A 14,177-nucleotide genomic window follows, 5' to 3' on the forward strand; every position below is an offset into this window, starting at 1 on the left:
TATTCAGACATTCAGGCAATCTAAAAGTCAACCATTTGAATAACATATTAGTATAACATTTAGTTTCTCTCTTCACTGCTGCCTGTTCCCATTCTCTCTCCCCAGGAAGTAAGTAAATGCTATAGACTAGACACTAGTATTGTTAATTATACCGAGTAATGATTTATTATTTGAGCTGCTCTTTTGGTATCAGGGAGCAACAAGCTACTTAATCAGCAGAGAAGCCGCTGTAATTTGTTTCTTTACAGCCTAGCATAATCCTGTGAAAAAAACCCCATCCATACTCCAGCAGTGAGAGCCAAAGTCCTCTGCACGATCTCTTAGCTCCTCTGCTAACTGTTGCTCTTCCTCATGAAGACCCTGATTCTGCAAACACATAATCCTAGTGTGCTGTCAGGCCATCCTTATCATAAAGCTTAAGCGTCGGCAGCAGGATGACCTTTGACTAATAAGCAGTTTGGTTCAGATTTAGCCTGACAAATTGAAAGTTAAGCATCTGTGAGTGGAGTCTAAGGTACTCTGCCACCTAATACCTGGATTGTTGTCTGGCGATGCACAATTAAATGGAATGAATAAAGGCCTTTTATGACTGTTCCTTTGGCTGAACTCTGCAAAGGTTAATGCCTGCAGCTTACCTGAGTTAGCAGCTGCATTAACGTCAGTGGGAATGCTCATCTGTAGATTTAGATTTGAGAATTCATGACTGTTTTGGAGAAAGGAGTATGTAATTAATCAGCTTCGCATACCTCTCTGCTTAATGTTTACGGTAAGCCTTCTGATGGAAGCCCGTTTTGAGAAGTAGAACTAAAAATCATGCAGAAACAAATCCCTTGCCCCTCATCACGTCCCAGCAGACGTCTGACATCAGGACCTGCTGTGTAGCTTGTTCTGTGTCACAGCATCAACCACTTTTTATCCCATAGTCCCTGGAGACTATGCCGAGGCTTAGGCTGCGGATCTGCGTTTCTGGGAACTCACCAGCCATTTCCTTTTCAAGGGGGTCACTGGAGCAGTGGAGTTAACGGTGAAATCAGGTGCTTTAAGAAGCATCTTTTGTTAGTCTGCTGAGTGAAAGCAGAAAAACAAGTTATGCTCTCTTCATGATCTCCACATCGCTCAAATTCGAGTCTGTTATTAAGTGTGGAACTTGACAGGCATTGCATAAGCAAAAAACAAAAGAAGCGTTTTGATCAGCATTGGTGGGGAAATGTTTAGATGAGGACACAGTAGATTATCATATATGAGACTGATGCTTTGGTATTATAACTGGTAAACCAGTTTGTGCAGTACCTGAATTCAGTGTGATGATTTTTTGAGCTTTCTTGGCCCAATTGCTTCTGTAATGGCGGATGACGTTGTTTCTGGGTGGTAATTATCAATCCACTTAAGTGCTTTCAAAATAAAATGAATAAAAGGTTGGGGCACGTTATTTAATAATTGTACTACTATGTTTGGATGCATTAAATTCTCTCTTAATAATATGTATGATTTAGGGCCTGATCCAGGAACACTTGCTCACAATGAAAATAGCGGGAGTAAGTCCCATTTGGAGGATGCACCTGCCTGAGCAAAGCTCATGAGATTGGGTCCCTGCCAGATGAGGTTCTCCCAGCCAAGGGCAAAGCTAACTCAGCAGGCAAAGCAGCCCAGCTTCCCTGCGAGTTCTGTACGGTGGCTGCAGTGTAGGCACCACACACTTGGTACACGAGTCTAGGACTGGCCTTGGCTGGTCATCCCTGAGCGAGTCTGCAGGGCATGTGCTGGAAGGAGGGGAGATAAGGTTACAGATTGCAACTTCAGGATTGCTTTTGTAGAAGAGAAGGGGCCAGGGGACTGAAATACCCATGTTTCTTCAGAGTTGTGTTTTTAGTATTGTATTGTTTCTGAGCACTGAGCTTTTTCTTTCTGGAAGGAGACTGTTACCTTAATATTAAACAATGTAATAGCTAAACGGCGCAATAGCAATAGCGTGACACCAAGTCTTTTCAGAGTCCTGTCCCTCATCTTGAAAGGCCGAAACCTTTCCACAGGGAGGGTGAAACCTCCCTTTCTCAGCACATACCCTTTCTTCACTGTGCCATTATTGTGGCCTTAATTACGAGCAATGCCAAGTGTAGAAATGTCGACTTAATACAAAGCCTTTCAGAGAAGGCTTTTTGTACTGGGAGCCCACGGGCATGATAGCTGTTTCTGTGTTCTCACTTCACAAACTTCAGCTATGCTGCAAAATTGGATGTCATTGATTCCGTGTTAGAGCCGACCTTCACTAAATACAATCCTGATTTGTGCCTCAGCACTGTCAAAATTCAAAGAATAAACAGAAGTAATGATGCTTCCATTGGCAGAACTTCTCCTTAAGGTAGAAGAACAAAAATAAAAGTATTCAAAGCTGGTTTCATTGTGGGTATGGAAAAGCTGCATAAATTTCATCTGAATGATGGAAGAGTTTGGCTTCTGTCCTAGAAAGAATTGGTGTTTTTCCAAAGCTGTGTGATGTCTCTAGATACTGTTATGGTGGATACCTTTCTGTTCTATAATAATAATATTTGTTAATATTTATGTCACATTTAGCTTTCCCTTGGGGGACTGTTTAAAGCAATACTTAAAGGATTGGGATTTCTTCATTTACATGCTGTAAGCCTCATTCCAAGTATTCCGAAATCTATTTTTTGTCGCAGGTTATTATGCAGTTTGAAATACCTTGTGGGCAGGTTGGGTATGGATTATGCTCTGCTGCCCAGGTGTAAGTGCTTTTGAATATAGCATCCTTGGTGTATAGCCCACCCGCCATCGGCGTTTTACAAAAGCAGATGTTCTGATGAAGTGTAATTAGTTTTTCCCAAAGCAACACCTGCAGTGCTCTCAAACTGATGATCGCCCTCTGGGATATATTTCAAATAGTGTTCAATGTCTACTACATTGTGGTGCTGGAGTTATGCTGAAAAAGTTTTTAAAGATAAAGTTTGTGACTCTCGAATATCAAGATATTCTGATGCATCTAGAGGAGTGAAATAGACTCATATTTCAAATAAGGTGGGTTTGCAGATAGTCTGCTTGGTGGCACCTTTAGGTGTTCTTCTCGGATCCTTGAACCTAAGCTGTTTTCGTGCACCATGTTGTGCACTTTTGGCGGTCTTCAAAAGATGTGTTTGCGGAGGAGGCGTTACTTGTACCGTTTGGAGACTGCACTTGGAAGGACTGCTTGAAGTCCGATTTTCTGATTTAATAAGAGTGCTCAACTATCTCCGCGCAAAATCTGATTTCATTTCAGAAGCGTTGCCAAGGATTGCTGATTAAATAGAGAGGGAAGTAGGCTCAAGAAAGAAGATGGCAGAATGCAGTAATCTTTTGTAAGCACCAGGACTGAACATGCTCTGAGAAAAACAGGTTATTTGCTTCTTTATCAAGAGGATTTTGCCTGATGCAGAAGCCTTTTTACATCATGTACTTGTTTTGGCTGGGAGTTAATTTTCTTTCTAGCAGCCTGTGTAGTGCTGTGTTTTAGATTTGTGACTAGAACAGTGTTGATAACACAAGGATGTTTTAGCTGAAGAGTGCTCGCACAGTGTCAAGGCCGTCTCTGTTTCTCACTTCCCCTGCAGCCAGTAGGCTGGGGGTGGGCAAGAGATTGGGAGGGGACACAGCGGGGACAGCTGAGCCCAGATGACAAAAGGGATGTCCCCGAACATACGACATCATGCTCAGCAGTAAAAATGGGAGTACTCTTTCTAAAGTGGCTGTTGCTCAAAGACTGGCTAGGCATTAGTCTGCTGGTGGGAGCTGGAGAGTGATTGCCTTTGAGTCACTTTTTGTTCCCCTTTTCACTTATTAAATGGTCTTTATCTCAACTCCTGAGCTTTTTCTCACTTTCGCTCTTTTGATTCTCCCCTCCATCCCACTGGAGGGGGGAGCAAGTGAGCGGCTGGTGGGTGCTGAATTGCTGACCAGGGTCAAAGTTTACCTTATGTGTGTGTGGACCATAACGTTTATTTTATTTTCTGATATTTGGGTATTTAGTTGCACCGTACCCAACCTAGCTAACTTACTCTAACAATTTGGGATTATTTAATATCATTAAATGAATTTTTGTGAAATCGTTTTCCATTTTTATTCTAATTTATCCTTTCTCCTCAGTAAGTCTCCTACTTTCTTTGCTGTTGCCATGTTTGTCCCAGTTTCAAGTGCAGCAGCTGAAATGAGACCAAAGGCTGAGTGACCGTGTCTACATTTGCAATTCTGCATTTGAGAATTGCATCAGCTTTACTGATGATAGCTCCTCAAGGGAAGAAGGTCTTCAGTTTAGAAACCTGCTTTTGAGCAAGCTGGCTTGATTTGAATCATTGTCAGTGGAGGGAAGTAAGCAGTCTTACAGGACGAATTGTCTCTTTCCAGAGTTGATGTCTGAAGCATGTTGGAAGTGCCATTTGGCTGGACATCATCAGGTTTTCCTTAGCGCAGAGTTGTGTGTTCTCATCCTGCTTGGAAGGATTTACTAATTTATCCCTGTGTTTGGGTAAAAATACTCATGCGTTATCCAACCCTCCTCCTCAACGACAACAACATTACACTTCTTCACTCACCTAATTTGTACTATATGCTGTTAATCTTACTGTTAATCTTGTTTTTAGCTACTGGATTACAAAAATAAAGTACATTTTCAGAACCAGCCTGATTTCCACAGAGAAAAGAGAAAAAGTAATAATCAAATTGCGGTAGGGTACGTGTCGCATCGTCTTGTCCAAGTGCAGTAATCAACAGCTCATTTTTTCTTTTGGCAAGTGTAAGACTGAGAAGAACATAAGTAAGATAGAGACCTTGGTAAAGGAGATAAACCCCAGCATATTAAATTCTATTAAGTCCTCTGCATCTTTCATAACCAATATTGGGCTATTTGTTAGCTTTGCTGTCTTCGTGGTATGCACCGTATTCTTTGGGTGAGAGTCTTACTTAGGAGTTCTGCAGTACTGTGAAACTGGGAAGGTTACCCAAGCTTCTCTCTTCATACGTAATTTTTTCTGCTAAGTGAGATGTGGCAATCGTGTCACATATAGCTAAGAAGTAAATACTTCTATCTCCATCAACTGACAGCATCTGAGTCATTAGCTTGTCATTTTGGGTTGGCTTGAAAAACTAAACTAATCAAGCAGAAAGAAAAACTTTCACTCCAGGAAGACAGAATGTTATTTCCAAATCTCTATTAAAAAGTAATTAAACATTATTAATATTAAAATTAAATATTAATATTAAACAGTATTAATATATTATCAATTATTAATATTTTTTCTCAGCAAAGGCAGTAAGTGTCATCTTATTTCCATCGTTATGTTACTGAGAAATCTAAATATGAAGAATTATCAGGCCAGTTCTAAAGTGTCAGAGTGGGCCAAATCCTTCTTGTCTGCCATGGCTCTTACTCAGGAAGATAATAAAGCAAATTCCTAACTTAAAGTGTACAAGCAGTATCCCTGACACCATTTCATAAAGTGTGGTGCATACTGGGGTACAGATAGTCCCACTGCCTGTAGCAGTGGAATGGGTCGTACATGTGCAAATTGCAGGCTGTGATTCAGTGTTACTTGATTTTAATTACTTCTGCAGGAAGGATGTTCTGACTGATTCTATCATCCACCCATAGCCAGGACTGACAGTGATGGTATTGCAATTAAAAAAAAGCTGAAACTAATCATATAAAGAGAGCCTCTTGGAAATGCTTTTAAAGTGTTCTGTGTTAGCAGTGTCTGGTAAGGAGATGCTTTATTGTACTGAGAGCAGCCCTTTTCCACCAGCAAATTAAGGTGGAAGTTTTCATACAAATTGCTTAAAACGGCAACCTCAAAGCAAAAGAGAAAAGAAACTAAAGCCTTCATTTTGTTCTTCTTTTCCTTTCTCCAGATCCTTAAAGATCTGCCAGCTCTGTTCTGCTTCCTTGTCCCTGAGGGCAGTTTCCCAGGGGTTCCTGTTGACTAACTCTGTGAAGAGCTGGAAATTTGCTTTCCTGAAATTCAGGGTCCTGAGTTTGCTCTTCACCTGATCCATATTCCTTAGGACTGTAAACTGCAAGAGTGCATGATAGCTGCAGCCCAGGCTGCCTCCAGTCTTGATGTCACTGATTAGCTCACTTGTGTTGGTGACCAACAGGTGCAGTATTGCATCCCCTCTGGTAGGGCTGTTATCCAGCTTAAGAAGTTATCCTCCGTGCACCCCAGGAGTCTCCAGCTACGGAGCCATGCATCAATAGACAGGGTCCGTCTGTTTCTTCCAATGTCACTGCCCGCAACTGGAAGGAGAGAGGAAAAAATAACCTGTGCTCCAGGTTCCTTTACCAACCATCCCGAGGCCCTGAAGTCTCTTTTGTAGCCCTTGGACTACATGTTGCAGCTTTATCACCACCCACATGGAAAAGCGATAATGGGTAGTAGTCCGAGGTCTGTACCAGGCTAGGAAGTTTCTAGTGATGTCCTTAACCGAGGCCCCAGGGAGGCAGCAGGTTTCCTTAAGAGGAGGGTCTGTCCAGTGTATTGGACCCTCTGTTGCCCTCAGAAGGAAGTCACCTACGTAACCCGTCTCTTCTTCCTCATGGAGGTGGTTGTGGTACAGGGGGTAGGCCTTTCTGACCTTGGCAACACCTCTGATATAGATGGACCATCATTCACATCATCCATTGACTGGCCTCCAGAGCCTCATACCTGTTGTACAGAGGCACCTGGGAAGGTGGGATGGGCAAGGAGGGGGTTTGCCTGCACCCCAAGCATGGACTTGCTTCCATTCACTCCTTTACTTTAACCCACTGCCCTCAGCCTGGTGGGGGGAGGAGACAGAATCCCCTTGATCTTGGGGTTTTTTATTTTTTTTTTCCTGGTGGCTGTTCTTGTTTCTGTCTCAGGGAGGGCAGAGCATGGTTCCACCAGTCTGTCTCTTCCTCAGACTCCCCAATACAGACTAACCCATCCACAGGGGCCTTACCGCAGCCTACAGATACTATCCTGCTACATGTGCATCCGTCTTCCAACGAGGAGTTTTAAAATACACACATGCAGTACAATCTGTGCTGCCTCTTCTGAGATGAATCTGATATATATTTGTAGTTTCTGTATAAAAATAGTAACGCTCCTTATTCCCCTTTTAAAGTAGGGGAAAACAAAAACACTAAGAGTGGAAAGTATTCCTAAATTCCTGACATTCACAGTTCAAAATGATGAGAAGCTGTCATACTTTAAAAAAAAAAAAAAAAGAAAAAGATTATTTTGCAATTCAAATTTAAAGACCTATTTCTAACCAAGTGCAGTGCTGAAGGGGGATGGATCATGAACTGGAGTCTCAGTAAGTTGTTCTTATATTTGGAATTCACTAATTAATCATATACAGCATCCTTTTTATTCTCAGTATGCAGCTACATCAGACTAGTTATTTGGTGCCTAAGGAAAGGCCCCCCCAGGATGCTTTCATGTCTGACACATAACTATATATAATTACTTGTTTTATCGTGTATACACTACCATATGAATTAATTATAAGATATTAAACAGTAAGAAGTTGCAGTTTGCCAAGTAAAACATTACATGATGGCAGACAATATTTGTTTTCCAAAATTTCCTGTGTGATATATATTTTTTAACCTACATAATGTATGTGGAGTCCAGTGATGTTTTCATGAGACAGAGATGAAGATTTCATTTTCTTCCAAGAAACAGGTAGCTGTTGAACAATATCTCCTACTGCATGTTTAACAAGGATGGTTTTATCTCAACAGTCTGTCTTCCTTTCCAAAAACTGGGGCAAGCTGAAATAAAAACAACTCTTTGTACTGTTAAAAATGGTACTTCTGAAATTCTGTAATGTTGTATTGTGTCGTTTCAAAGCTGTAGAGAGCCTCTGTCAAGGAATGTAGACCTTGAGTGACTTTGCCTTTATTGTATGAGCATTTTCTGTCCTAGTAGCTCCGTCTCACGCTGCAGGAGATGGACAGAGAAATCATGAACTTACTTAAGCAAAGAACAGAGATTTAAAATAACGTGAAGGGGAAGGCACCAAAATATGTACAATGTGCGTATGTGTTATCTATCTAGTTTAATTGTGGGCAAGGAAAGAACACACCTTTTGTGGTGATCCAATAATTCAAATTCATTTTTAGTCTACTTGATGCTTGAGCAGGCTAGTCAAAATATAACAACCTCTTATTAGTTCAGTTACAACAGTGATAACACTTATAATCCAACTCACGCAGTTTCTCTTAAGTTCCATTAATAATTCAATAAAATCAATAGGCACAAGTAGCTGCCCGTTTCCTCTTACCCTCCCTATGCGTTGCTCCAGTGATAGTTGTCAGCAGCCGAGGTTCTCTGATGGGAGCAGCAAGCTGGGAATGGTGGAAGGTTATTTTATTTTTTATGCTTGGTCTTTCTGTAAGCTTGAGGTTATTTTTGTATGTTTTATCTCAATACATGGGTTATGTTTCCTGGAGTTGGCTCATGAGGTTAGTTAGGTTGTGATTTCTTAGGTTTTAGTGCTTTACTCTTTTGGGGGAGGAGAGGAGGAGAGGTGCACAACTGCAGAAAGGCAGGCAAAAATAAAAATAACAAAAAACTCCAACAACAAAAAACCACACAGTTTCAGAGGTAAATCATATATGTGTGGCCACTTGGTAGTCTTGCTGTTGGAGTTACGCCTTTTACTGCCTGTTGGTAACACCAAAGGCTCAGGGCTACACATATATATATATATATATAGAGAGAGAGAGAGAGAGGAGAAAAAGTCAAAGACTATCTACAGAGGGTGAGAGTGATGACAGCTATGGTGGTGCAGTCAGCTGGGATAAATAACATGGGAGGTAGTGAAAAAATACACAACTTTGATTGAAGTTGATGTTAATATCCTTTTTGGAATGTGTCACTTGGAAAAAAAATGCCGCACTGGGTTTGGTAGAGCAAAGGAAAAGTGAGCGCAGTTATCAGTTTGTGACTGACAGGAGTAACAGCAGTAGTTAAACCATTGGCTTGGCTGGTGATGGAGAGCCTAGAAAGAGTAGTGGGAGGAGAAGGAGCAAGGGCTGTGCCAGAGCCCTGAGGTTTTTTGTCCTCTTAGTGGGTGAGAAAGGGTATATACAAGAAGAGACGTAGAGGAGCATAGTGGTGTGAAAACCAAAGCATGCGAGATACTGAAACCAGGTTGTAGCTGAAAGTGAAGGGAGTCTGGAGAGAACAGGAGCTGGGAAACACAGTTAGGGGAAGTGTGAGAGACCCTACTAAGAGCATTTTTATTGTAGCAATGGACTGGGAAGTTTTAATGTACTAAACACTCAAGCAAGTTGGAAGGAAGAGTTTGAGGATGAGTTAGTGTGTTTGACGGTGAAAAGAAAAAAACCCAGTACTTTTACAGGTGGGTGAGCTGGTGGGAGCTTCCTTCAAAGTTATGGAAGCTATGGGCTATCTTTTCTCTTTTAAGGAGGAGGAGCTGGTGAGGGGATGGGTTGAAGGCAGGAGGAGAGACAAGGTGAGTGAGATCTGGAGACAGGACTGAACTTAATCAGGTAGAAAGAGGTGAGGGAGGAAAACAGCAGAGAAGTTTGATGCCAGAGGTAGAAAATGGGAAAAGAAGGACTATTGTTGTTGGAGGGAAGACAAAGAAGAAGAAAAAGGACAAAACTTTTTTTCCTTTGCGACCCTGTCCAGGGTGCAGGACAGGTTGTGTTGGGTTTTAAATCCATGTTAATCCCTTTCCCTGGTAGTGGTATCTGTGACTGGTCACTCTTCACTCTCCTGTTTTGGTAGCATCTGCTGATGTTGTGATGCCTTTTTTCTAGGTCAGGGTCCAGATGAGAAGGTCTCAACCTTTCCCAGCTTGTCTATTTCTGTTTGAGTCAGGTCAGTAGTGATAAAAATAAGGGCTCGAAGGCCCTTTATAGTGACTGTTGTTACTGGCATCCATCCTTGGGATTCTCAACAGAGAGCCCCAAGACTTGCAGGAATGGTGGGTAAATGATGCCCTTGCTCTTAGCAGTGGAGTCTTCAGGTCAGGATGGAGGTTTGCTGATGAAGTTGTGTGGGAGAGGTGGAAAAGCATTAATACTCTGTTCGGCAGGTAAATGTGGGCCTTCATATTTATGGGCTGTGAAGGCAGAACTTCTCATTAACACAGAAAAGGGCTGGGGTTTGTTTGTTTGTTTGTTTTTAATTTGTAGGTCCAGTCTATTCTGCTCTTGAGTTCAGAGTAATTTTTGATGAACTTATGAAAGAAATTTTTATAAATAAAGCTTTTTGTGCTCCTGTTTGCTCTCTTCCTAGGTCCTTAATATTATTTGTTGCAAAAATCCTGCAAGAGCATCTCCCTGCCTACCATATACCTCTGTAAGTGTGACCAGGGAGATCACTTATGCTAGATACCATTGAGTTTTAAAGGAAATGGCCGGAGGCAGGATACTATCTATAAAGGATACTCAATTCTGGAAGTAGCCTTCTCTCTTTACAGCCCAGATTTACTGACTTGGTACCAGGCTCATTTGTTCTGGCAGGCTTTTGTGGTGGATAAAGGCAATGATGGATAGTGAGGCCTAAGAAGAAGCTTTGTTAGCGTGAGGCTTTGGTCAACAATGATTTATAGATTACAGGTCAAGTTCTCTTCTTATTAATGGGATTGTAAAACATAACTGGGAATTTCACTCTGGGGAAGCAAACCCATTAGGGTACAGGAGGAAGGGACACAGGGAAACTATTCCTGGGTTATATATTTTGCATAAATTTTTCTGAGTGCTTGGGGGATAAAGACAGATGATTTTTTTTCGGGTTTGATGTTTTTGCAAGTATAAATAAATCATTGAAGTGCAGATTCCAAACACTTTAGCACTAACCAATTTTCCCAGAGATGCCTCTTTTATCTGTTCCATTGGGAACAGAGCAGGTTGATGATCTCCATGACTACATTGTTGTCAGTACATCACAGCTGGTGGCTCAGCATCACATCACAGACTTCAAGCACACAAGTCTTTATTGTTGAGTGTGTAGAGCCATTGGAGTGGCACATTCATCCTATTGAACTAACTGACTTCAGCAACTTACTGGCTAAACAGTAAGACATTAATGTGCATTAATATGCTAACTAGCCTTTTTGGCAGGGGAAAATTAAGATAAATGTTGTAGGCTTTCTTGGACGTTGAAATGCATCAGGTTTTCTGTTGCACTTAGTGCATTTGTGTCTAAAGGTGAATAAAAGGCTACACCAGTGTTTCAACCAGTAAGCAGGATGAAAAGGCTTTTATTTTGGTAGCTTGGAAAGAGAACAGATGTTGGGCTCTTTCCCTGCCCCGATTCAGTCCTCCTTAATCTGTAATACCTTAACCTAATGTATACGAAGCTTGCATATGCAGTGCTAAAGAGGTAATGGAATCGCATGTTTTTAGTGTGGTCAATCTCTGTGCAACTAGTTGTCATTCGACTATAACTGTATCATTTTCATATTATTTATCTTTTGTGTCCAGTGACAATGTAATTTAGCGCTAAAGTTGCAAACAATTTGTAAAAGCAGCTTCTTATCAGCCGTGCGTCCATGGTGTAGGCAATGGAGTTTTGACACTTGATTAGCATCTTTAGGTACCAATCTAATATAATAATATGATAGTAGCAATAATAATCAATTTATTTCCTTTGCATTCTTTAGGCTTTCTGGAGAGCTGGGTGGGAAAGAATTTTGTTTTCCAGTGAGCGTTTAAAAAATGTGGACAATATCTTTGCAAATCAGTTGGAAAAAAAAATAATCAGATTTATTCACATGAAACACTTCAATCCAAAGTTAACCTGATCAGCTATGGGTGGGTTTTTTTTGGTAACAATTGAACAAGCAAGGTTTTGAAATAAAGGCAATTACAAATAAAACATTTTGCAAAACCTCCATATGTGATATGTTGGCAAATGGAAAGCTATTATTTAGAACACTTCTAAATCAGGACGCTTGAATCAAAGTAGCTCTGGCTTTAAGTTTTTCACTGCAAAATGAAAAGTGTTTTGGGTCTCCTGTGGCTATTGACCTGCCAAAGCAATCATTAATATACTTTTTAGAAAATTCTATTTAATGTTCTTGAGGCTTTGGATTTAAGTAGAATTTTCTGAGAGTGCCAAAGCCAGCTCCTAGGCAGTCTGTTGGCGCCAAGAACATAAGGCCTGTAATTACTCGAAGACTGATGTTGTTACTTAAATACAAATCAACACTATTAATTTAATATGGAGTAGTGAACTAGAATTATGAAAGACACAAGTTGCATGGTTTGTGGTAGTAGCGGAGGCATATGTTGTAACTGCTGGCTGGTTTTGGCAACTGTGCATTTATGTTTCTGCAGAACATCTGTATGTCAGGAGATCTGTGCCATTTTCCACTTCCCGTGCAAAACCAGCCGCCTTTGCAGTAGTCTTGTGATAGCTTCACTTTTCTTTTTTTTGCTTTCCTGGGTGACTTTCCCAAAATGTGTTTTGAGCCTTAGTGTGCTTACGGTGCTCGCTGTAAATATTCATTTATTTGTGTACGTCCATGAAAATTACAAAATTAGCATTTCCAAACCAACACCCTAATCGAGGTATGATTCTGCCATGCCTGCAGATCTTACAGGGAAAGGAAGGGAAGGAAACCAGCTGAAATATATTCGCTGTGAAGCTGTTAGGAACTGAATTTGTGCAAAGCAGGCTAGGCTTCCCACCCTGAGCATTCACAACCTCCAGCTTCTCCGGCAGAATCCAGCAGAACAGTTGCACTGGGCAGAGAAACTGGGGAAAACAGAAGTTTTTTTCAAAACTGAATGAAACTAGGAAATGACTACAGAATCGCTGTATCAGTGTGTTGCATTGTTTTGTACCGGAAGGCAAATTTTCTTCTGGGAATATAAAGGGGGGGAAAAAAAGCAGGCAATGAGTGCAGTTGATGAGTACCTACCGATTTAAAGATGCTGGGAAGACCAGGAAAAATTGGGGGATAGGCATACGACCTAAACAGGAGTAAAGTACGGCAGTTAACACTGTTGACATTTAGCATCACAGCATTAGGAAGTCAACCCTGATTTGAGTTTTTATACCCAGTCTGTTGTTTTGAACTATCGTCAAACTCTGGAACACAACACTGTTTTCCATCCAGAGATTTTATATTTAACTCTGAAAGCTGTAAACATCATTGAAAACAGGGAGGAAATCAAAACTGATGAGCAGGAAAAAAAAACAAGCCAACAATCCACCCCTTTGATTTTTAACACACTTTTGTAGCAAGGTTCAGTGACACATTGCGTGACAATATAACCACATACAGAGCATCTCAGTAATGCTGTCTTTATCATTAGCATTATAGCAACAGCGTGCTACTAATCGCCTCCAAATTAATATAGCTTTTCTTCTTCGCAGCATAATAATTGTGTGCAGAAGGGGTTTTTTTTGTAATTTGTGGTGCTTTGTCTGTCTTACCACTGTAGTATAACCTGCTACAAGAAATACACCTAATTTTGCAGCCCAAGGGAGTACCAGAACCGATCAGGTTTTGAAGTCCATGCCTGCAGTGATTTATGTCTGGGGTTTGCTCTAGACCTTAATACTGCAGCAGGTATTCCACCCCAACAGGTATTTTACCAAGTTGCAGTTTTTTCTATCAGAGAAGGTCTTTATATAAACCAGAATCTTTCAAGTTGATGTGTGTATATGTATCTATATACATACGTATGTAGGTATGTATAAATACAGATACATGGGTATATATGTATATGTGTATATATACACACACATATGTATATGTGTCTGTATATGTATATATGTGTGTATATCTATACATATGTATATGTATATTAAAATTACTGATTTTAATACTGATTTTAGTACTGATACTTTATAGTTCTAAGAACAACTTGTGTAAGTTCTGGTGCTTTTTCAGAGCTTACCATGTTCCTTACAGTTCTTTCCCAAACAACAATACCTGTTAGATCAAAGGCAAACAGAATGCATACAGTAGTGTGTTTCTATACTGATGACTGCAGTGACTGTACAGGTACAGTGATGGATGACATTGCGGGGCTGAAGCAGTTGGTCTGCTTTATGGGACCCCAGTTATTTTTTTTTTGCTCTTATTTAAGTCATAGCAATAACATCATAGGCACTTCAAAAGGAAAGATATAAGCCAATGTCATCTTCTTTGTAACTCCACTAACAGCTGTTCACAGA

General features: G+C 40.7%; 1 protein-coding gene across 2 annotated transcripts in view; it reads left to right on the top strand.

Moving 5' to 3' along the window:
- Nucleotides 1–14,177, top strand: part of NELL2 (neural EGFL like 2) — a 156,574-nt gene that overhangs the window by 71,383 nt on the left and 71,014 nt on the right. The window lies entirely within an intron of this gene.

Source organism: Rissa tridactyla, chromosome 1, assembly GCF_028500815.1.
Source record: "Rissa tridactyla isolate bRisTri1 chromosome 1, bRisTri1.patW.cur.20221130, whole genome shotgun sequence".
Lineage (NCBI taxonomy): Eukaryota > Metazoa > Chordata > Aves > Charadriiformes > Laridae > Rissa > Rissa tridactyla.